Source organism: Acomys minous (genome assembly GCF_964271855.1).
Source record: "Acomys minous genome assembly, chromosome: 15".
Taxonomy (NCBI): Eukaryota; Metazoa; Chordata; class Mammalia; order Rodentia; family Muridae; genus Acomys; species Acomys minous.
Window position 1 is genome coordinate 52,790,131 of NC_140497.1, and position 25,875 is coordinate 52,816,005.

Sequence of the window (25,875 nt, forward strand, 5' to 3'; positions counted from 1 at the left end):
CTCCATCAGAGACTCCCTAGCGGTAGCTCTGTTTGTAAGGGTTCTTTCCTAGACTTTCTAAATTCATGCTCTCTTCCTGAAACTCAAAGCCTGCATGGGGTAACAGCTCTTTGTTCTTGCTAGCTATGAAGCGCCGTGCCATCCCCCAGCTAAATTCTCTGTACTATGCTCATCTCTTTTTGTAAAAAGCACATCCTTTGGCTGTGTTAGATGTATCCAGACTTTGAAAGTTTCCAATACTCTGAGGTACCTTGTTTTAAGGCATCATCATTTTCTGTACTGGAGTCTGAGAAAATAGTTATAATTTAAATTGATAATTAAAAAGCTCTATAAAACTTGACACCTACAATTCCAATGTTCTAAAATATGTTTTTGCTAAAACTGTTTCTTTTCCTTTGATTAAAACTATTTTACATTTATGTATTTAATGTATGTGGGGGGGGGGGCAGGATAGTATACACATGTGCCACTGTGAGTTCAGAAGAAAGTTTGCAGTAATTGGCTCTTACTTTCTACCACGAGGGTTCTAAGGGCCAAACTCAGGTTATTAGGCGTGGCAGCAAGTATGCTTCCTCATTGAACCACCTTGCCAGCCTCCAAACTGTTTCTTCTGGGTTTTATGCAATGTCAGTAACTACTGCTTTAAAAATGGAGAAGTCTTTTCAGAAAAATGCCTCCCAGATCATCTTTCACAGAAAATGACTAACACCAAAAAGTATTGGCATGACAATGTTTCAAATAACTTTCTGATGGAAGATATAAAATGTACACTGCCCATGTTTTAAAAGATTATTTATTTTATGCAAGTACTCTGCCTGCATGTACACCTGCAGGCCAGAAGAGGGCATCAGATACCAGGCTAGATGGTTGTGAGCCACCACGTGGTTGCTAGGAATTGAACTCAGGACCTCTTGAAGAGCAGACAGTGCTCTTAACTGCTGAGCCATCTCTCCAGCCCCCAATGTGGTTATTTTATAAGTGTTTTGGGGGTTTAATTGTTTCAAGTATAACCAGAACTTTCTGTTAAACTGTAGAGACAGGACACTTATCACATGTTGTTCAGATTTGAATGAGATGCCCCTCAAGGGCTCACGTGTGGCTTTTGTGGGAGCTGCTGCCAACATTAGAAAGTGGGCCTTAGAGGAAGTAGATCTCTGGAGGCCCAGTCTCTCCTTTTTTTTTTTTTTTTTTTTTTTTTTTTTTTTTTTTTTTGCTATCTGTCCACTGTGTAGTGGCCCTTGTCACTAGCTTCCATTACCATGGTGTACTGATTACTTTGGGACCAGAACTAACAAACCCAAGGGCTGAGAAGTGAGACCTTTGAAAACATGAACAACAACAGCAACAACAAGAGGTTTTTTTGTTTTTACACTTTACAGTTGTTCATGCTAGGAGTTTGTTACAGTAACAGGTAAGTGATTAGTGATATAAAGGGAAACTTTTTAATGACAACATTAAATGTATTGTTTCTATATTAACACAAACATAACAGGACAGCAAACTTTGTCATGGGATATAATGAGAATGAAGATTATATAAAGGTAATTTCAAATATTACTGCATGGGTAGATTTTTTTAATTTTTAAATTACACTAGCCCCCATTTTCCCTGTGATGCTATTTTGTTTCTCAACTTGATCGCATCTGGAATTAATTGTAACCTTGAGGAACTTTTCTTAATTATATAATTCGAAATGGGAAGACTCGCTTTTAATCTAAATTTTTTTTAATGTTGGAAGATACACCTTTAATCTAGGCCACACCTTTTGCTGGCATCTTATATGATGGACACAAAAGAAGGAAGCTTGCTGTCTCTGGCTGCTTGCCCTCACTCTCACTGGCAAATCCATTTCTTCTCTGGCATTGGAGACTACTTCTTTGGGATTCTGGCATGTTCTGAAGACCAGCTCAGATATCTCGTCTTGTGGACTGAACAACTACTGGATTCTTGGACCTTCCATGGTATCCACAATAGACAGTCATTGTTGGACTGGCTGGACCACATCCTGTTAGTCACTCAGAGAGAGGGGGAGGGGGTGTTGGGGGAGAGAGAAAGATTCATTTAATCAGTTTTGTTACTCTAAAGAACCCTGACTAATATGTTCCCTTTCTTCTTTTTGTGGTCTTGCATTATTTAAAAGTGAAAGAACCAACCTGGAGAGTTTGGTGAAATATAGAAAGTTCATATTTTGAATCTTGAAGTAGAATTAATAGCACTTAATGCTCTCATAGAGGAACAGAGCTCAGTGCCCACTTAGAAACTTAGAGCCATCTGTAACTCCAGGTCTGGAAGGTGCTGCTCTCTGACCTCTACAGGTACCAGCTATGCACATGGTCCACCTAAAATAAAAATAAGTAAACAAATCCTTTAAAAGTTCAACTAAATATATGAGACCAGGATAGAGTAATGTTCGACTTCATCTACAAAGTTTTGTTCCTTAATTTTTCTCTCTGACCAGAGATTTACCTCCATCCAGTTTAGAAGTATCAATTTTACAGGAGTCATCCTGAACCTAATTATGTTCTTTTACATCATAAAGTCACCAGGAACTTTTATATCATTGGGAAATGACATTTAGTTACATTAAAAAGTATTAAGCATATTTTTGAGATAATTCTGAAAGCTTCCTGGGGTATAAATTTAATAGCACTTTATGCACACTAAAATACTGAGAAAAATGGGAAACCAAAACATATTAAGTAAGAAAACTGTCTAGTGAAATCAAACTTTTAGAAATAGCATTACGAGAGCATTGGCAAAGAACATGAAAGCATCCTTAAGTCTCCTCCAATTGGGACAAGATGCCTACTCTGTGCGCTTAAGGAATGTTTTGAATAACATATTTTGTACATCATAAAATTTTCAGCCTTCAGCTGACACTATCAAGTCTTTAGTTGTAAAGTGTGGGAGCTGAAGAGCCTCAGTGTCTGAGTTTTGTTAATTCAGTTTTCAGTACTCAAGATGATGCGTGCCTGTGGGCATTCCTCGAAAACCTCTTTGAACCTTCAAACAAATAAAGGAGTCTTTCCATAAGTTCCAGCTGGGAAGTGGCAGTTCACCAGAGCTTTGAAGACTGATTTTATTCAAAATGTATCCATCACCTTTGGGAGATATTTTATTACTCACTTGATTTCCAATGCTGTCCTCTCGCCACAGACAGTGTGGTTCTTACTACCGTTTTGGTAATGTGAGCTTGTCTTCATGAAAAGATTCACTATGATTCTTCCTAACTCATTTCTGGTACTTAACCCACTTTGCTTTGGTTTTACAATTACATACATCTGTATAATGTGTTTTAATCATACCAATCCCCCATTGCCTCCATTGCCTTCTCTTCTTCTTCTCCCTCTTGCCAAACCCGATTTTCCTAATTAGTTTAATTCCTCTTCTACCTGTAGAGTCTCTCTCTCTCTCTCTCTCTCTCTCTCTCTCTCTCTCTCATTCTCTCTCTCTCTCTCTCTCTCTCTCTCTCTCTCTCTCTCTCTCTCTCTGTGTGTGTGTCCATGGCTCACTAATCTTAATTGCATGAGAGGGTATTTGTCAGCTCATGCACAATCTACTGCTGAAACATCACTGTATGCAATGTCTCTCCCTCCTGTGACAATCATTAGTTCATAATAGCATTAGTTCATAATATGTAGCAGTTCTGTTACATATACATTTATATTATTACACATATATACAATAAGCTACCTATAGCAAGAGGAACCACAGAACAATCAGGAATTATATTAATGCTACATTAATATAATGTATAGTAGTGTTTTGGCTATTTGTATTTGGCAACCTTGAAGAAAATGTCTTTCCTATCTTGGTGAGTCTAAAATTCTGAATATAAATCACTATCTATCATATCTCATCTCTATCAACTTAAAACATGTATCTAGACCTAAAAACATCTTAACCCCAAAATAACTAAGCTTAATTGTAAAAATTGTAAAACTAAACTATCTAAAACAGTATTTGTAAAATATATTCCGGACTCAAGAAAACAATTATACTATACATGATCTAATAGGGCAAAAGGATGGAGAAAACAACAATATGGCACCAAAATTTTGCAAAGAGAAAACTTTTTGGTGGAACGCATCAAGGAAAAAGTAGTTGTGTTTGACTCTGCCTCCCTGGTTGGGTGGTGTTTGACTCTGTCTCCCTGATTGGGTGGTGTTTGACTCTGCCTCCCTGATTGGGTGGTGTTTGACTCTGCCTCCCTGATTGGGTGGTGTTTGACTCCGCCTCCCTGACTGGGTGGTGTTTGACTCTGCCTCCCTGATTGGGTGGTGTTTGACTCCGCCACCCTAATTGGATAGTATTGGGGGAATTAAAAGTGTTGGAGAGGGGAGAAGCTGAGTGGACAACGAGAAAGGAAAGTTTGGGTTTTTTTTTTACTCATGCCTCCTCACATGTTACTTGTTTCTTTTGGTGAAAGGGTTGTAATGTTCACTCTGGTCTCTTCCTAGTGAGCAGATTTTTTTCATACACATTCGTTGTGTGACAAGCTGGTTTTAAGTGGTTTCTGGAGTTACTTCCAGAAGGTAACATATTCACTTCATTAGTCAAGTGACAAGGCAAACTGTGGCCCTGGCATGTAGCCCTAGAGGACTGGTTTTATAATCAGCAGTATTATTACACCTTTCTTCACCAGTCTCCTTTCTTTGCTAAGAAAAGTAAAACTGAGGTAAACAGTACTGATGCACATACAGAAGCTTTAAGCTTTAGCTGAAGGGTGAAAAGGTTTGGGCCAAGGAAAGAGACTAGCGCTGGCTAAGAGAGAGAGCAGCTGACTTAAGAAGATGAAGGAATGGGCCTTCTGTTAACTGCTAGGCTGAACTAGGGTGTGGTAACTCTCCATTGGCCATGGGTAGGACAGCTACCTAAAGAAACTTACTCTTTGTGTGAGATACGGACCTGTGTAGCCACTGTCTTCAGCAACACTATGGTGCCCCATGTTACCTATAGAGTACCCGGATGCTTCCCTACTGTTAGAGAAGGAAAGCACAGAATGGCATATTCCATACATTTTTTTTTAAAAAGGAGAATGGAGAAAAGACTTATTTTTACTTTCAGTGGTATCTTACATTTACTAGAGCTGTGAAGAAACACCATGACCAAAAGCAACTTGAGGAAGAAAAGGTTTAGTTCACTCACAGCTCTGTATAACAGGTCATCGTCAAAAGCAACGAGAGTAGGGGCTCAAGCAGTGCAGGAACCTGGGGGCAGGAGCTCACATAGGGGCCATGGAGGGGTGCTGCATACTGGCTTGCTCCTCTGCCCACCCCTGGAACACAGCCTCTGTGTGCTGATTGCGAGGAAATGCTTGCCAGAAGAGTTCACCCCTATGATGCTGGTCTCTTAGTCACCACTAATTTCTTAGCTCCCGGTGACCAGCATCAGTTGTTCCAGTACTGCAAGGGTTTTTCTTCAGTGTCTCTGGTCTCTTGTTAATCACGGCTGGTTCTTCAGCCACATCTAACCAGAACCACAGATTCTCAACTCAAACAGCAAACACGGCCCTGATAGAGTTTTTAAGTGACTTTTTTTAAAAAAAATTATAATTTATTCCCGATTGCTATCCCCTTACTTGTATCTTCCCACATGGACTCTGGTGCCCCCTCACCCCAATTTTAAATGCCTTTTAAACTTCCCTCTGAACTTCACAGGCCAGGCCTTCAGCATCTGCACTGTTCTCAACATTCTTGTCTTCCAAAGTCCTACAGAAAAGCTCACCAAGCTTTGAACATCCAGTGGTTTCTCTAGTGCAACTTTCCAAAGTCCTTCCACAATCCTCCCAATCCAACATGGTCAGATCTGCTACAGCAGTAGCCATATACAAGATAGGAGTTGAGACCAATTGAAAACTGAGAAGTTCGGGTTATGGGAAGGCATTTGAAGCAGTGGGTGAGACTGGGTTGGGCCATGACATAGGAATCCTAGACTTGAGGAAAAAGAACAAGGCAAGAATTTTCAGATGAGGCCTGACTAAAGGCTGATAGCGTCCGTTGATGAGTTCAGTCCTTTTACACAGTGTCTGTAACCAAGTCAAATGCTGCTTAGACAGGAGAGTCCTTGGAGAACAAAGCTAGGGAGGCCAGGAAGAAGCTACTATGTCATTCTCGGTGGTAGTTTCAGATGTTAGGGACCACACTGATTATGGGGTACATGGTTTGGGTTCTCACTTTGAAGACTAAACTTTCAGGAAAACAATTGACCCCCCTCAGAAAGGAACATCTTTGATGTTTGTTTATTTATTTATCTGATCATTCACCTTGGGAAATGCTTGCATAAGCTTTGGATTTGACAGAAAACGAATTCACATAATTCCAGGAAAAGGCTTTGGTCAATTTTATTCCTCAAGGATTAACAGGAAATCCATTTCCCTTAAGACAGGTGAAATGCAAAAATTCGGGAAGCAACAACAAAAAAGCTTTTAAAGCTACCTCTGCAGATGATGCTTTCTGAATGATTGACAGGGGTTCCAGCTGGCTTTGTTAATCCCCATTAACCAAAAACCTTGAGTTGTGCCGCTGCCATATGCTAACTCTGAGACAAACTGCGTCATAGCCTCATTTCACCATTGATTAAATGTCTCCTTTTCTCTAAACTCTCAAATGGAACTGGGGGAGGGGGAAAATCTGAATTTTCTGTGCTAGCCTTAACTCAGCAATACACCTCAGAATGTGCCCTAGTTATGTAGTGAGTTTTAATTCTTTTAAAAGAGTTATTTTATTCTTATTTGTGTGTGTGTGTGTGTGTGTGTGTGTGTGTGTGTGTGTGTGCGCGCGCGCGCGTGCGCGTGCCCAGGGGTGTGTGCCTTGGGAGGCCAGAAGAGGGTGTTAAATTCCCTGGAGCTGATGTTACAGGTGGTTGAGAGTCACCAGACATAGGTTCTGGGAGCCAAACTCTGGTCCCCTAGAAGAGCAGCAAGCAGCAATCTCTTATCCTCTGAGGCATCTCTCTAGCCCCCCATGTTTTAATGTTTCTTTAAAAGATTGTACTCAGTGACTTCTCATAGTCTAGTTGTTTCTATGAAATAATAGAATCATTGAGAAAGTTAAGAGATTTCTGGAGAAAAGGGAGGTGGCTGAATTGTAGGTCAGTCGCGTGGCACGCATGGAGCCTGGCTTTGATCAGCACTGTGTGTGATGGCTCATTCCTGTAACCTGATCACGCTGTGTGTGATGGCTCATTCCTGCAACCCCAGCAGTCAGGAGGCAGAAGTACAAGTATCAGAAATGCAGGGCCATCCCTTGATCCACAAAGAGTGCCAAACTCACTGGGACCCAAGTGGAAGTCAGAGGACAACTTTTCAGATCTGGTTCTCCCCTGTCACCTCTGTATGGGTTCTGGGGACTAAGATTCTTGATGCCAAGCTCATCTGGCAAGATCCTTCACCTCCCTGAGCCATCACACAGGCCAGATTACTATTTGAGAGCAAGTGTGTGATGGCTTGTACCTGCTTGACTGTAGAGAAGAATTTCTTCCTATGGTGACAATCTCTTTGTTCACTCTTGGTTTTTTTTTAAATCACATTCTCATGTAATATCTGTTTAATAATAAGGTTATTTTCTATCTCTTGTACCTTTATGTAGGTGTTCCCAGAACTAGGAGATTTTGGGTTTGTTTTTTAATATTATTGTTATTGTGACTCTCCAGCAGGCATAAATTGTCTTCAGAGAGTCAGGAGTCCGCATTGAGTTCTGCACACCAGAAGGGGATTTAAACACAAGGCTAAGAAGCAATGCCCATTTCAGCATTGAGCACTTGAAAAGATGTATGTGACTCACTCATACAAGAAACTCATACTGAATTGCTCTCTTCGGGCAAAGAATAATTTCCCTGGGGTCTCCTAAAGTTTTGTCACAATAGACTGACAAAACACAAACAGGAAAAAAAGGCCAATATGTTTATTAATGTGCGAAGGGCGGGGTATGGAATTCACAGTGCTGGAGAAACATCACAAGAGTGTAATTACCCAGCAGCCCAGCATAATTCACAAGCTCACATGTTCCCACTTTAAAAATATCTACTTGGGAGGCAAGCAATGTGGAACACAAGCATTTTAGAGAGCCTATGTGAAGAAAAGAGACCGGTGGTGGTCTTTTTTGTTGATATTCATCTAACAATTACTTGTGTTAATCTTTGTCTGGGAGAGATGTGAAACCCAAGACTTCTGCAAAGATATCTCCCAAGCCAAAAGGGGGTTATTGGACAAAAGAAAAAAAAAGCTGTTTGCACCTGCCATATTTTTTAACTAACTAGATGTATAGATGTAATTTTCTTTTCATAAAAGGACAGCTTTTCAAAATCCCTGTGTTTACAGAAGTCTTCTGTCACTCTCAATAATCAACTCAAAAGTGAGGCAAAGAAACACACTTGGAATGGGCTACCTCAAGTCTATTTCAGTGTTGAAGAGATGTGTGGTTTGTCTTTAGAAGAAAATTTAAATTTTCTATGGAAGGGTCAATGGATGTGTTGAGTGCGGGAAGATGAGGGACTATAAAAATGATTTTAAAAAGGGGGGATGGTAGTTAGGATTGAGACATGCACTCTTACCCACCCCACATACACAACACAAATTTATCATATATATAAAAAGAAACAGGTCCTCAATTTGCAGCCAAATCTGACAATGTAAGCTAGTTCCTGAAACCCACATGATGGAAACAGAGAATGGATTCTTGCAAGTCACCCTCTGACCTCCATATGTACACATCTACCTACCTACCTACCTACCTACTTATATACACACATACATACATACATACATACATACACACACACACACACACACACACACACTAAAGAAAAAGAAGCAATAACCGCTCATCAGGAAAAAGGAATGGACAACACCATTTGCCACAGGAGATTCTCTTTGGAGTGACCATCTGTGTGAGCTGGCTTTTCTTAAAGGGAAAAGTAGTCTTCCATCTTCCTGGCTGGAGATGGCTTTGTAAGCCACAGTGGAGGATGAGCTGAAGGTAGGCTCCCCACTTCCCAGTAGGACCAGTTCCACTCCTCCATGGTGGCTCATTCCCAGTAAATGTTTCCAACTGTCCTTGGAAAAGACAGTTCTGGGTCGTAGGCCTAGGAAAAGACTTATTTAGTTTTAGAAAGAATTGGGTTTGCACCAAATGGGCAGAGAAAGAAGTCCTACTTTTGTGTTTTCTGAAGTGAATGGTTACTCATCTCGCCTCTTAGATGGGGGTCTCCTGCTTCATTTTAAACAGAGAACTGTCTTGCACTATGAACAGGAAACCTACTTCTTAACATGTGTACGGTCAGTTTGCTGGATTTTGCTGATATGGAAGGAAAGCTACAGCTGAACAGTCATCTGACTTAATTTCTAACATTGGGAGGCACATCTCATGCTGCTTTGTAATGCAGATGTGATTGTGGTAGTAAAACGTGAAAACCACGTTTCTGTTGACTTCTTAGAATAAAATAAAACATGAGTCACCGGTATTAAACTTATAAAACAGGCAGCACGAGTGAGACATGAAACCTTCATCAATTAGAAGAAAGCTCTACATTTGCATGAGAAATTGATTAGAAAAAAAAACCCTCACTGCATGCTAGGCTATTAGTAGAATGACAAAGCTTATGTTAAGAGCAGGGTAAAGGCAGCTTTTCCTGAACCCTGTGAGCCGCTTAGTATGCTTCTCAGTGTACTTCCTGGTAAACCAGTAAATTTCACTTCCTAGGAAAATCAAGTTCTACCAAGAACCTGGCTATAAGTTTATCCAGCACCCCAATGGACCTTGATGTCTGGGGTTTCTTCACTGTCTTACAGAAGTTGTCTGGTCAGCTTGGCTGCTTGCAGCAGGAATCCTGCTGGGGTTCATTAGCCACCCTTACTTCCTGCTGCAGCCATGTAGTAATTTTCCACTCACTGAACGCCCTACCCCTTCCCTTGACTGTCCATGTTGTATTCAGAATTGAACACAGTTTTAAACTAAAGCCCATTCCTCTTCCCTGAAGTCATTTTGAATCAAACAAATTTATTATTTTTTTAATCATGTTTCCTCTTTTTCTTGATTATCTTCTCACAACATACCAGAATTTTATTTCTGTGTTCACACTTCACTAATTGCTCTAATGCCATGGGAAGCTCTGTCTTAAAAGACTAAGTGAGATGTCAGGTCCAGACAGTGCAAGGCACAGAGTAGGTCCTCAGGAAAGAATTACCTTTTCTTTTCTTTCAGGAACTCTGAATAGTGGCCAAGTTAAGATAGAAATCTCAGTCTATCCAATGCTCCACGTCCTGTTTCTAAGGACTCTTAATTTAAGCTATAAGCTATTATTGTTAATAAGAGAAGGCTCCAAACTGAGTAAGCTGGACCAGCATAAACAAAGGTGTCCAGTTACTTTTATGTTCCTTTAGGGCGTGTGTGTGTGTGTGTGTGTGTGTGTGTGTGTGTGTGTGTGTGTGTGTTAGGAAATGAGCTCATGTTAATTTTGATTATTTAAGGTATATCTTGCTTTCACGTTTTTTAATTTTTGTGCTTTACTTCCATTTGCTGATGTTTAAGAGCTCAATGCAAAATATCCTTCATTCTCCAGTTCTGGATGAAATTTAGCACTAAAAGGGTTATGTAGAGTACAGTTCAGAAGCTAGGGAGATGGCTAAGTGGTCAAGAGTACTTACTGTTCCTCTATGGGACCTGAGTTCAGGTCTCAGAATTCTTACTGGGCAATTCACAAATTAGATCCTAATATTCCATTATGACCTCCATGAGTACCTGTACACACATGATGTTCACTCACATAGACACACACACACACACACACACACACACACACACACACACACACAGTAGGACTAAAAATAACGAGAGCTAAATATTTAATATATAACTCATAACTTGTATTTATGTTTAATTAGGTAAGATTGTGTACGAAGAATTTCTACCCTAGTCTGGGGAAACGCAAAAGAATTTCTACCCTAGTCTGGGGAAACGCAAAACAATTTATTTTTTTTAGCTCACATTAAATGAGCCAGAGACCTTGTGCTCTTCCCAGTGGCTCATTTTGAAAACACAGAAGTTGTGTGGTTGGGATCATTCTGAGTACTCTTTCATAGGTAACTCTGGGTTTTGTTGTGCTGGTCTGGCCTTGTTTACTTACGTATGGCCTTGTTTACTTATGTATGGCCTTGTTTACTTACGTGTCATCTGGCACAACCCTTTCCTAAGCCTCTCCAACTGCAGCAAGGAGCCACAGGGCGCATAACTTAAAGCATGTGACCTCTCCAGCCAAATTGCCACTGCAGATTGGTTTGTGTGTAATCTTTTTCAAGGCTCCACATCTACACATGCACTCAGGGTCGAGAAAATTAATGTCACGGTTTCAATAAAATAGCAATTAGTGGTCCTGCTCAGCTTTGGAAATGCCAGAAATTGGAAAGCAGGAGGAAAAAAACTTATTTTTGCTCTATCTTATAAGAGTAAATGAAATGAAATGAGATGAGAAGAAACTAGAGATTCTTTTATTTTTGTTGCGTTAGGTAACGTACTGTGTTCTGTCACTAGGAAGTGAGACATGGACACATTTAAGTAGTGAACAGAAAGAAAGAAAACCAAAAGGGTATGATAAAAATGTATATTCAAGTCATTATAAGTTATAAGAAAGGTTATCCTTTTAAGTGACAACAATTTCATTTAATATGACTACATTTTTTAAAAAAATCTAAACCAGGACTGGTATACAGATAGACTACCTACCTACAATACTCAATGCCCTGGAATCCAGTTCCCAGTACCAGCCTGGGGAGACAGCTTAGTCAGCAGTGTTAGCCTTGCAGATATGAGGACCTGCGTTCCGTCCCTCAGAGACTGCTTTTACAAAGCTGGATGTGATTGCGTATTCTTATAATCCCAGTGCTGGAGAAGGGAAGATGGAGGGATCCCTGGAACTCACTGGCCATCCTGCCTAGTCTACTTAGCAAATTCCAAGCCAATAAGAGACCTTGTCTCAGAAAACAAGGTAGACCTGAGAATTAAGACTTGAAGTCATCTTCTGGCTTAGACATGAACACACACACACACACATACACACCTATAAAATATTTTTCTGTAACCCACAGACACACACACACACAGACACACACACACAGACACACACACACACACACACACACACACACCACGTATAAAATATTTTTCTGTAACACACATACACACCACAGACACACCACACACACACACACACACACACACACACACACACACACACACACACACACACGTACAATCTGAGCGTGGTGATGAATGTCTTTATTCCCAGCACCTTGGAGACAGAGGCTACACAGTGAAATTCTGCCCTACTACCTAGACGTGTATTGTTCTGCTTTTCTCAAAACACTGCTAGAAAATTTTAGCATACTCTGCATTGATATGAAAACTTCTTTGGTTTCAATTTCTTTTAGAGAGAAACGTCCTCAGGTGGAGCAGTAGGACTTGTTTCTAGATCCGGTAGCAGTTACTGCTGAACAGGCTGCTGGATTGGGGTCCTGTCAGAGTCACATGTCCCTAGAAGAAGAGGAAAACATGGTGTAAGTCAAGACTCATCTACGGTTCAGTCATTTTGACATGCCAACCAAAATGACAAGGTGGTCCAAGGAAATACTTCTTTGGAGAAGAACCAGGGGCATCATAGCTGCTCAACCATGACAGTGGAGTGTGAGTTTTGAGTCGTCAATACATAAGCAATATCTTTACCAACTCTCCCATGCAGGAGAAGATAAAATATATAAGTTCAGGGGGTCTCTGCTTTCGTGATGGTGTTGGACTATGATGGTATGCAATGGTAACCATGTAAGGAATTTTTGACAGCTGGGCTGGAAGTAAAGCTTAGGAGTAGGGTTCTTGCATGCACATAGTCTTGGATTTGAACCTGAACAGTACAGAAAATAAAAGTAATGGCTAACAAGGAAGAATATAATGCTCTGTGATCTTTTTCTGTCAAAAAGTCATGGTATTTTTCTATTAGTTATATAAGTGTAGGAAAATTAAAAGTAGTGAAAACTAATATTCACCTATACACTAATTTTAAATTTTAAACGTTAAGTTTTAAACCGTTAAAAATGGTGATTATTAGTGAGTTTTCTCCACATGCTATTTTTATTAATTATTTGCGGTTTCCATACAATGCACGCCATCACACTTGCTTCCCATTCCTCCCAGGTCCACCCTTTGTCGTGCCCCCTGACACAAACACACACACACACACACACACACACACAGAAGAAGCACAGCAAGTCCAATTTGCATTGGCCATATCCTCACTCACTGGGGTATGGTCAAACTCCCAGTGGGCAGCTCCTTAAAGAAAACTGTGTCCTTCTTCATCCCCCTGCCAGAAGCCATCAACTGTGAAGAGCTACACTTCAGTTTATCACAACTTTTAAAGACTCTCTCCAATAGCTTCCTGTTCTGTTTCTTTTGGGGGGGGGGGGTTTGGGGAAAGGTTGTCCCTGAAGCCTTCAGCATCTCTCATTCTCAATTATAACTCTGCGCTCAGACCACAGACATCAGTGTGACCTCACGCAGGAGCATGGACCATGAAGGTCTTTGGAGAACGCTTAATCCAGAAAATGAGGTGTACGTCATCTTAGCTTGTTGATGCTCAGTGCCAGAGTGATTGTGCTGAGGCTGAGCAGTGGGTAAGGGGGGTGGCGTGCAGGGCGCAGAGCCTGCATGAGCTCCGGGGCTGCTTCACACCACCCGGCCGGCCCAACAACATGCTTCTTTGTCCAACACTGTCACGCTCCCACACTCGTGCTCCCATACCTATTGCCAGTAGCACATGTCTCTAGTTCCTCTCTCCACTGTGTGGGCTGCTCCATCCCGCCATCTTTCCCATCTCTCTATTGCCCATTCGTCTATTAAAGTGGCATTGCAAGCTGCAGTGTGTCGCACACTGCTCAAACTGCTTCAGTTTGCAATGCTGCAATGTGCAATCATGCAAATACATATTCCAACGAGTCATTGGTCTGGTTCAAAGTTTCTGGTTTCTGAAGCACCATAAATACTGGACTGTCACTGAGACTCATCTCAGATATCCTGTTGTTACCAAGTCAGGGTGATCTAGGCAGGACTGATTGACACCAGCTGATTAGGAAGCAGCAACAGAGAAGTGATGTTCGAGCCTTCCAACACCCCAAGGACTGGCCCTACTAGACAACGACTTGTTCCTCTGTCCAACAAGGCCATGTTCCTATACCCATCACTGCTCAGGCCTCTAGTTCTTCTTCCCTCTGCTGCGTGTAGTTCTCCTCTGTCATCTTTTTCTTCCAGTTCCATTACATCACTTTTTAAAAACATGTTCCCATAGGACCTGTGTGTTTTCAGTTGTTCTGGAGACACTGTGCACCCTGCAGACTCATTCTTAGTTGCCCTGTCTCTTCTCAAAGGCTCCGTGTCTGGGTCTGTCCAACTCCTCAGAGGATGACACCCAGCAGGTGCTGCCCTCTATTAATGGGTTTCTTTTTTATAGGAAACTCTTCTCTCCTCTTCTCTTCATTTCTTCCTTCCTCCACTCTTTTTCTACCATATGCTTTTCATTGAGATACAAAGAGGCATTTCAGCTGTTCCCCTTGTTGGCCAAGGGTGAACTGACTACCAGATACCTAGAACAAATACCTGCAGACTTCGGATGACAAGACTGATGACTGTCTGTGATGCACATCTGCTTTCTCAATAGCAATTGTGGGCTAAAGAGCCAACAGTGATATTTGCAGTTTATACAATTACTCAGTGTCAATATACTGTGGCAACTGAAACTTTAGTTGATTGGCAGGAAGGCTGTAGTGCTTAATAAGTTGTGATAACTTTAAATTCATGTACACTAGATTGACTGCAACATACCAGGATCTCAAAAGCTCACCTTGGGACTGTTCTGCAAAACAGATATGTAAACAGCAGCATCTTCATTACTTTTAGTCATACAGTTACATATACTTTAGCATCCCAAGTGTCTTACGCAGCCTTTACCAGACAGAACCACCACAATCAACAAAGCAGGATTGCTTCAGGAATGAGGTTCATGGCAGCAGTAACAGGTCAGGCATAGACTTTGCATCTTTGATACTTAATGTATTTTCTAGGTAGTGGACATGAGAAAAGCTGCATTGATTAATGCATAAGAGTGAATACATAGATAAAGCTTTATTGGGAGATTAAAATAAAACCACATTTGTATTTAATAAACTAAATTATATATCATACATTAGAATCTTCGCCGGGCGTGGTGGTGCATGCCTTTAATCCCAGCACTCGGGAGGCAGAGGCAGGTGCCTCTGCTGTGAGTTCGAGGCCAGCCTGGACTAAAGAGTGAGTCCAGGACAGTCAAGGCTACACAGAGAAACCCTGTCTCGAAAAACCAAAAAAAAAAAAAAAAAAAAAAAAAAAAAGAAAAGAAAGAAAAGAAAAGAAAAGAAAAAAAAAGAAAAGAAACTTCACTTCTCTAAAAATTTCTTTTTTTAATTTTTAAAATTAATTTATTCAGATTACAACTGAATTGTTATCTCATCACTTGTATCCTCCCATTCCTCCCTCCGTCCCGCTTTTACCCTATTCCCTTCCCCTAGGTCTATGACCGAGGGGGACCTCCTCCCCCACTATATGGTTGTAGGCTATCTAAACTTTTCAAAGGGTAAGGTCTAAAGTTAAAAGAAAGTTCAGAGCCTTCTTCAGATTGGAGAGACAGACTATGCTTCATTAACAGCTGCACATTTGGAGTTCTGTCACAAGAAGTGCTTTTCTCTTTCTCACTTGGGGTAATGGAACTCTCACTCTCAGAAAGCTAACAGAACATGTCTAGGACGCAGGGATACCTTCTCTTTCTTTCAGTTGGGGGTTTGTCTAGCGATTTTTGAGATCTGTCAAAAAGAGCACAGGACACCTTATATGAATCAACACTGCAGTCATGCAGAAATGAAGGCGGAGGATGAAGCAAGGGCAGGTAGAAGCCGCTGTGTCTGACATAGAATGCTGATTGATTTCTTTGTATGGAAAGCTCTGGCAGCCAGACTTAATGATATTTGATTCTTCATTACTCAGAGGGGGTACCGTTCCACAAACACATAAAAGGGGAGAAGCACAAATGGCTACGGCCACCAGCATGTTCCTGTTTAAAGATCACAGAGCAGGGAAGCAGCACCCACTCAGAGTGCTGCAGCAGCAAGCTAGACTTCTGACCGCAAGGACTGAAACCAGAACGTTTGTTTCAAAACTTCCAACATTTAGCTGGTGTTAGCTGTCCTGCAATTTTATTAATGTTGTTAAAGAGGAAACATGTACAACTTTTGAAATGAATTTTGTCCTGCGTTTATAGAAGACAGCATCATCTTGTGAGATACACACAGGTGGTGAGATGGTTACCGCAGTGAAGCAAGGTCGAATCCTTATCATCTCACGGGGTTTTCATTTTGTGTCAGTGTGTGTGTTTAAAAGCAGCTACAATCTACTCGCGTAGCAAAAGCCCCCGTAATGTATACCATAATATGTCACTACAGTTGTTGGGTTTGACATTCTAAATGCTGTGGTGCGATATAATGAAAAACCACCTCTGTCCTGCAAACCTGATTTCATGAAGCTAGTCACTTAGGAGGCCCTTCCAGGTGAATGCTTCACCCCTGTCTTCGTTTGCTTTTTTCTTGAATTAAACTGGAAAAAGGAAAAGATAGTATACTGTTTTTGGCTCAAGCATTCTTGTGTGACACTTGTTAACATTTCCAGATTCCATTACTGTCCGATAACAATAAATAGCCATTTTAGGACTTCATGTATTTGTAGTTTTAAATGAAAACTGTGGGGAAAATATGAAAAAGTTAATGTTGATGAGGGGGGAAAATAAATATATTCTTTCTTAGCGTGTCCTGCTGTAAGTTTTGAAGACAACAAAGTTTTTTTTGCATTTAAGTTTTATGAATGAACATCAAAGCACAACATTCCTTTAATTTAATGAGCTCCCTATGTTTTAGATATAAGCCTGCATTTTATAAAAAGATATCACGAGACTATAAATATAACAACCTCCCTCCCCAAAAAATCGAAACAAAACAAGTGAAACATTTCAATGTATAAAGGTACAGTCCTAAGATTATCTTTGTTTCTTAGGTATACCATTATGCTTTGCGATTTTGAAATATGGCATTTAGGGACCACAGGTAGTTCTTTGGTAGATTAGTATAAGCATAATTTTCCCAAATGAGACTAGAGTAGTGTGCCATCATCTATAATGTGCCGTGTGGAAGTAAGTAAGGAATCCAAGCAGATGTGAGACTGTACCAGTGTGGCTTCTGAGAAAGGACAGTACTGAGGTTGCCAGCAGTGGCTAGCGATGACCAGAGTAGTTTGTATTGGAAAAGCAAGCAAGAATTGTCCACCCATCAGAATAAGCAAATAACATATTTGTAAATCATTTTATTTTCCCCAAATAGGAAGGCTTGTTGATCGCACCGTGGTTCTCTCAGTCAGAGAGTTCCTGCTGCGGTTGTCATCAGTGGCATCATTTTGTAATGAAATGGACATGCAGACGCTTTGCGGAAAGGCGTTCCAGCTCAGCGGCTTGCATTAAGCAAAACACGCTGCTCTCTAAGCGACCACATTGATGCCCCTTCACGTGCTACGCCCTCGTCACTGAAGCAAAACACAAGGTGCTGAATTACAGTGCTTCTCCATTAAAGTCCACATTTCATCTCTGTGTTTGGGCTATTACTCATCAATCTTCATGACGTGTCTTTTTCCTGATTTCAATCTTTTTTTCTAAGAAGAAATGAACGCTACCAGGCAGACGTACAAACATTGTCTCAAAGCTATTATCTTCTCTAAATGCAAGAGAACACTGCTATTTGATGATTCTTTATCATTTGGACTAGAACATATCCGGAAAATCATGAAAACCATAGTCATGTCCTCTATGTGGTTTTGTGCTTTGTATGCTTCTATGTAGAGTGGAAGTCACAGCTGCTTTCTTAAAATTTTATTTATTTATTAATTCATTCATATTACATCTCAATTGTTATCCCGTCCCTTCTATCCTCCCAGTCCTCCCTCCCTCCCACTTTCACCCTGTTCCCCTCCCCTATGACTGTTCCTGAGGGGGACTTCCTCTGCCTGTATATGATCATAGGGTATCAAGTCTCGTCTTGGTAGCCTGCTATCCTTCCCCTGAGTGCCACCAGGCCTCCCCATCAAGGGGACATGGTCAAATATGGGGCACCAAAGTTCATGTGAAAGTCAGTCCCCATTCTCCACTCAAGGTGGAGAATGTCCCATCCATTGGCTAGATCTGAGTAGGAGTTAATGTTTACTGCATGTATTGTCCTTGGTTGGTGCCATAGTTGTCACAGCTACTTTTTAAAAGAGCATCAGTATAAACCAATTGTCCATACATTCCCTGCCCAAACCCAGACTTTACCAGTGGCAGAACCATTGTAACCCACTAATGGTGGGACAATATATTCTGAGAAATGACTAGGAATAAATTGGCTTAAGTTTCATACTATATAAGATGTGCTCAAAAGTTATACAAAATGAAATGTGCAGATAGCTAACTTAAAAAAAAAGATTTCATGTCTGGAAATATAGCTAAATTGGTAGACTTCTTGTTTTCAATGCAGGAAGCCTGCTGTGCATTACCAACACTTCAGGACCCCACACATGGTGATTCAAGTCTATAATCCCATTATTCCAGAGAATAGAAGATCATTTTTGCTACATAACAGATTTGAAGCCAGCTTAGGCTGAACATCTTATATGAGCAAATGGATGGACGAATGAATGAATGACATAACACAGTAGGGTAAAAGATGAAATAAAACTTTTTCCAAAATGGTTCCAAGGAATGAAGGTGGCTGTAAGCTGGAAATGGTAGGGCAATGAGTCTTCCTCTATAGTTCTTCCAACTCTTTTAGACTCGTGACAATTAAACTTACAATGTGTTAACCCCTTAGATGCATGGTGATTTGCTAGATTAACAGACAGATGTTGATGTTTGTTTGTCATTTTTTGTTTTCTGGTCTTTTTCTTTCCTCTATTTTGTCTTATTGTTTGTTTTTATTTTCTTTTTTGTTTGTCTGTTTTTGCTTTTGTGACCGAGAGAGGAAGAAAAAGAGCATGAAGGTGGGTAGGTACATATCCAGGGAGAATCTAAAAACTGGGGAGGGGAAAATAGTCAAAATATCACACTAAAACTGTAAAAATATATTAAGAAAGAAAGAAAATCAGACTCTCCAGTTTTGCACATTTTAGCATGTGTGGTGTCATGATTCTGAGGGCATGAGTAGCTTTCACTCGATGATAAAAAGTGACAGCGCAACTTGGAGAGGGATAGTTTCTCCCAGGCTCAGGCAGTAAAGGACGTGGCCCATGAAGATGTTAGGAAGTCAACAAGTGTCCTCTTAGGCAGAACAGAACTGACAGGTCAGGGAAAGAATAGGCAACTGCATTTGGACTGTAGCCAGTGATGGCAAGAATGTAAACAATGGAAGAAATAACTACTGAAACCCCAAGTTCAACTCAGCTGTTAGTTAGGCTAAGCCTTCATAGACTTGGATACAAGCTAAAGAACTACAAGGGTGTTGGGTTGTAGAAAATCACACCAAGGTAATAGAAACAACAGGAAGGCAAAAGAAAAAGGGAGGAGGAGGAAGGGGAGGAGAAGGAGAAGGGGGATGAGGAGAGGAGGAGGAAGAAGAAGAAGGGGAGGAGGAGGAGGAAGCAGAGGAAAAGGAGAAGGAGGAGGAGAAGAAGAGGAAGAGGAAGAGGAAGAAGAAGAAGAAGAAGAAGGAGGAGGAGGAGGAGGAGGAGAAGAAGAAGAAGAAGAAGAAGAAGAAGAAGAAGAAGAAGAAGAAGAAGAAGAAGAAGAAGACGACAGAATACTCCCTCCTTTGGATTCAGCCCCCATCCACAATCCCATCTGCTTATTCATCAGTGCTCATGACTTAGTAGTTGTCAGATTCATTTGCCATTTCCTGGGTCTTTACAAACATTTTTCACTGTGCCCATCTCTCATTAAAACCTGCACTTTAGTAGCAATATGTAAACAAAACTTCCCCCAGTAAGCAGGCTCAGAAAAAAAAGTCAGCAGCGGGACTTCCACTTGGGTGTATTTCAAAGTGGCAGCATGACCTCAGCACTGGCTGGGGCCATGATGTTCTCTTTCATGTGTGGTGCGTATTTTGGTCTGTTTATGGGCTTTTAAGTCATTAGTACATTAGGGCAGTTCAATTTCTCATGACTCACTTACTGTGACTACCTTTAACCCCAAGCCCTAGACAGCAAGTTTTCCAGAGCAGAACCTCTCTGCTGACGTGAGATAAGTGTCATGTGTGAGTGGCCCAGGCTGTATCTTCATCTGGATGTCATTTCACTTGTATCCATTTCTGGCATGTCTTAATTGGAATCTTAAAGTAAATCTATTGCATAAAACTTAGCTGTAATAGCAACAACGCTTCCTGTCTAGAAGTGCTTTTGTTATGCAAACCATTTAAGGATAGTGTTCTCTCATTGGTCTTTAGAGCAGGGTGGCTGACTCCAGATCAGTCCACTTGTTTAGAAAGAAAACGTTAGAATCGGTGATGCTTAGTGGTTGCTGTTAAAATGTCAGCAATAGGATTGCGACCTATACCTCTTAATTCTTAAAAAAAAAAAATGATGTTTTTCTTTGAAAGATCATACATTTAGACAATATATGTTGCTCACATTCCTCCAACTCCCCCTAGTGGCCATAACATCATTCCTTTCCTAACTTCCTCTCCTCTTTTATACTGCTGTTAGTAACTTCCTCTGTCTAATTAATGCTTCCCATGTGCTGGCCGCTTGTGGCTCTCCACTGGGGAATGATCAGCCTACCAGTGGCTGCTTCTTTAAAGGAGAAGGACCCACCCTCAGCACCAATCCAATGCCAATATCATCTCCAATAGGGCTGAGATCTCAGGTACCCCTACTGCATCCAAGCTGGAATTTTGACTGGTTTGGTCTTGTTCAGGTAACTACAGCTATCATGAAAGGATGCACGCGACAGCCATTCCATGTCTTTAATGTATGGATTTTTCTACTTTGTAAGACAGTAGCCATTACATTTTAAAAATGCTATAGGAACATAACTTAAGATACAGACGATTGTATGAAAAGTATTAAAGTTTCATGTTTTTACCCTCCGTGGATTTATTTTCAGTTCCTGCATAATCAGAAAATGTTCCTTTATGCCAAACTTCAGCATAATGGAGAAGAGAATTAAATTTCTCCCTGGAGCCGTAGCACAGAAAGAATGGGTTCTTGCCAGAGACGAGGATTCAGTCAGAACACTGGAAACCAACTTGGCAACAGTGGCTTTGCACAACTCAGTGAAGAGTAGCCAAGCCTCGTGATGAAGTAGGTCATGAGCCTGCTCTGGAGGAGCTCTGCGCAGCTGGAGCTGTAGAAACCAGACGTTTTCTGCAGAGAGCTAAATAATCTTTCTGCTCATGGTAAATGATCCTAGAGCATAGAAGGGTGATGGGGAAGCTTAATGAAGAACCTGCAGAGGAATCCACAGAGCTCATCAGCGAAAGAAGTGAACAGGTACCAGGCTAGGAGCAGGGGATGTCTCCAATTCCTAGAAGTAAACCTGGCAAGTGCATATATGCAACACATGCAGCAGTCATTTCTACAGCTTCACCAGTTACTTCTTTGCAGCTGGGGAGAGAATTCAGCAGAGATGTTTCTGAAAGTAAAGGAAGCTCCTTTAGTTAGAATTGCGCCTGAAGGTGTTCCAGAGCTCACCTCTAAGAGAAGCCAATGTCAAACTATGGTGGGCAAGTGGCGTCCTCTGCCACCTTACAGTGGCGCTTGCCAGCTTATTCTCTGATCCTACCAGCTTTCTGTGGGGGCATGTACTGTGTCTTCATCCTTAGGAAGGATCAGTTGTTATACAGAGACTCACCCCTTTTCCAATATTCTTTCCATCCTCTATTTACATGTTCTGGCCCAAAGAACCTACTGCTACTACTACTACTACCTCACTGGATTTTATTCATTTCTTTGTACTTATCACATTTACTCTGCTCCATGGAGGTACATCTGTGAATAAGCCATAGCACAGAGAAGTGCCTGGCACCAAACAGGAGCTCCACAGATATTTGTTGGCTAAAAATGAATGCATGTAATAAATAATACTTATGTAATTATATGAAATAGTGAAAACCATCTATTTGGCTCAAAACAGAATATGCTAGGAAATGTGAATTTTTCTTTTTGGCCCCGTTCTCATGCCGGTGTTCGGAGAAGTCTTTCTGAGTATATTGGACTCCTTAATCACCTTTTGTTTCATTGAATTTGCCTGCAAAGTGCCAATCTTGGCTAAGTCTGCCTCTTCTCACTATGGTATTGTCATCAGAGAATCAATCATCTTTCATCCGGGCCTTTCTTTAAATTCACAGCTTACACAAGTGGGGCCTTTGAGCTTCTCAACACTTCAAATTCTTTCCTTTCCTCTTCTACTCTTGGTAAAATATTTAGTTTCATCAGTTTGTCCCTAAACTCTACCACCAGCCCTTGCTCCCTCTGTTGATTGCCTCTTTCTGTCAAGAAAATAAAAACAAGCAAAAAAAATCCCACACAGTTCTCTAGGATTCTGCTCTTGTTAGGCTTGTACCCAATTGAGTCGTTGGCTGAAGGAGAAACCATGGAAATCCTTAAACCCAGGCTGCTGCCAAGACAATGCTTTGCTCTCCACAAACTGACAGCAAGACCTCATTTCAGAAGACAGAGCCCACACAACTCACTGAACTCAGAAATAAGGAGCTTCTGCCTATATAAAGCCTCCATCCCCATGTGCTAGTGCTTTTGGTACATGAAGGTACTTTGCATAGCTACCAAAAGAGAAATGTAAGAAACAACTCAGCCTCAAAACCTTCGATCTACAATGCTGTCCTCCCTGCATAACACTCTAAGGCAAAGGTGACACAAATTTGTGTGAGTAACCAACCAATGTCTGAGTTGACTTAAGGACCACTCTACAAGATGGGATTCATACCTGACACTGCTTGGGTAACCAAGAACCCGAAACTTGGTAGTCCCGAGACCTAGAGTAAAATCAAATACTAATGGTCTTTTAAAAAAGAAAAGTAGTGATAAAATTTACTTCTAATGACATTCTTCTACATTCAGAGATTAGTGCTTTATTCAGCTATCCTGCACCAGAGAGGAACTAACACAGAGACCCAGTCAGACATTATACAGACAGTTAGAGATACAGCTCTAAATGGGTTGTCTCCATCAAATCCCTCCTCTCAGAGATCAGGGAACCCTGTAGAGGAGGAGGCAGAAGAAGTGTAAGAGCCAGAGAGGGTGGAAGACATTAGGAGAACATGGATCTCTGAATCAGCTGAGCAAGGCTCATATGAACTCACAGACTGAAACAGAAAGCACAGGTCTGACCAGGTCCTCTGCAAATTAATTATGGCTTCCAGTTTAGTGGTTTTTAAATGAGATTCCTAAGAGTGTAAATGAGTGGGTTTCTGATTCATGTGCCTTTTTTTTTTCATGTGCCTTCTTTTGGGTTCCTTTCTTTCTGTTGGGTTGTCTTGTCCAACTCCAATTTGATGGGTTTTGTTTTATTTTATTTTGTTGTTACCTTTTGGAAGCCTGTTTTTTTCCGAATGAGGGACAGAAATAGAGTGCATCTGAATGGGTGGAGAGATTGGGAGGAACTTGGAGGAGTATAATAATGGAAAATTGTAATCAGGATATATTGTATGAGAAAAGAATATATTTTCAATAAGAGGGGGTGGTCTCCACCTGGGCTAGATTGTCTCTCATGGGTGTGTAGCCAGTTTCACAGGAATCTGAACTTAGCAAAGCCTTCCCTGTCCTTGACAGTTAATGCTTTGTGGACCCTGCCTTAAAATACAGATATTACTTGTGTTTTATCAGTTTTATAGAACAACACCACATCCTTCGGGGTCTTGAAAACTTGGTTCACAAGTCTTGCTTTACAAGGTCTCTGCATCACCCAAATGGTGCTCTCATCACTCAGAACCCAGCCTCGATTTCTCTTCACCCCTCAGAATTCTTTCATGTTCTTCCCTTCTATTTCTGTCATCCTCCCGCTTAGGCTAAAAGCTATTTAAGGTTGGTGCTTTTCTTTTTTTTTTTTTTTTTTTTTTTAATTTTATTTTATTTTATTTTTTTTTATTAATTTATTCTTGTTACATCTCAATGGTTATCCCTTCCCTTGTATCCTCCCGTTCTTCCCTCCCTCCCATTTTCCCCTTACTCCCCACCCCTATGACTGTTCCTGAGGGGGATTACCTCCCCCTCTATATGTTCATAGGGTATCAAGTCTCTTCTTGGTAACCTGCTGTCCTTCCTCTGAGTGCCATCAGGTCTCCCCCTCCAGGGGACATGGTCAAAGGTGAGGCACCAGAGTATGTGAGAAAGTAATATCCCACTCTCCACTCTACTGTGGAGAGTGTTCCGTCCATTGGCTAAATCTGGGTAGGGGTTTAAGGTTTACCGCCTGTATTGTCCTTGGCTGGTGCCTTAGTTTGATCGGGACCCCTATGCCCAAATCTGCCTATCATAATGTTCTACTTGTAGGCTTCTAGGACCCTCTGGGTCCTTCTACTTTGCCTTTCCCCCATGATTCTCTCATCTAGAATCCCACTAGAATGTCCTCTCCTCTGTCTCAGTTTCCTGGTAAGTGAAGGCTTTCGTGGGACATGCCCCTTGGGCTAATATGCAGATATAAGTGAGTATATACCATTTGAGTCTTTCTGCTTCTGGGTTAACTCACTCATTATGATCATTTCTAGCTCAATCCATTTATCCACAAATTTCGGGAAGTCCTTGTTTTTAATAGCTGAATAGTATTCCATAGTGTATATGTACCACAGTTTCTTTATCCATTCTTCTATTGAGGGACATTTCGGCTGTTTCCATGTTCTGGCTATTATGAATAAGGCTGCTATGAACATGGTTGAGCAAATTTTATGCACCCATTCAGTTAGTCTGTGTCTTTTTATTGGAGAATTGAGACCATTGATGTTGAGAGATATTAACGACCAGTTACTATTAAGAGTCTTAATTTTGATGTTGGTTCCAGTTGAGCGTTTGTGTAGTTGTGTTTTTGCCATGGTATAGTTATCTATTTCCTGAGTAGTTTTGGTTGTAGCTTGCCCCTTTGGGATGGAGTTTTCCTTCTAGTATCTTCTGTAAAGCTGGATTTGTGGATAGGTACTGTTTGAATTTGGTTTTGTCATGAAATATTTTGTTTTCTCCATCAATGTTTATTGATAGTTTTGCTGGGTAAAGTAGTCTGGCCTGGCATCTGTGGTCTCTTAGGGTTTGCAGGATCTCTGTCCAGGCCCTTCTGGCTTTGATGGTCTCTGCTGAGAAGTCGGGTGTAATTCTGATAGGTTTGCCGTTAAATGTTATTTGGCCCTTTTCCCTTGCAGCTTTTAATATTTTTTCTTTGTTCTGTATGTTTTGTGTTTTGATTATTATGTGACGGGCAGTTTTTCTTTTCTGGTCAATTCTATTTGGTGTTCTGTATGCCTCTTGTATATTTATAGGCATCCCTTTCTTTAGATTGGGGAAATTCTCTTCTATGATTTTGTTCAGAATAGTTTCTGGGCCTTGGAGTCTGATATCTTCTCTTTCTTCAATGCCTATTATCCTCAGATTTCTTCTTTTCATGGTGTCCTTAATTTCTTGGATGTTTTGTGTCAGGAGTTTTCCAGATTTGGCATTTTCTTTAATGGTTGCTTCAAGATCTGAGATTGTATCTTCTAGATTTGAGATTCGTTCTTCCATCTCTTGGATTCTGTTAGAAAAGCTCAGCACTGTGTCATTCGCCTTCTTCTCTGAGACCTCACGTTCTCGTTTTTCT

At 41.0% G+C, this 25,875-nt stretch overlaps 1 long non-coding RNA gene across 1 annotated transcript in view; it reads right to left on the bottom strand.

The window, feature by feature from the left end:
• Positions 1 to 25,875, bottom strand: part of LOC311584263 — a 103,143-nt gene that overhangs the window by 57,698 nt on the left and 19,570 nt on the right. Inside the window, exon 3 of the long non-coding RNA XR_014774812.1 lies at positions 12,176 to 12,527. This is a non-coding gene — a long non-coding RNA (uncharacterized lncRNA). The remainder of the gene's footprint in view (positions 1 to 12,175; positions 12,528 to 25,875) is intronic.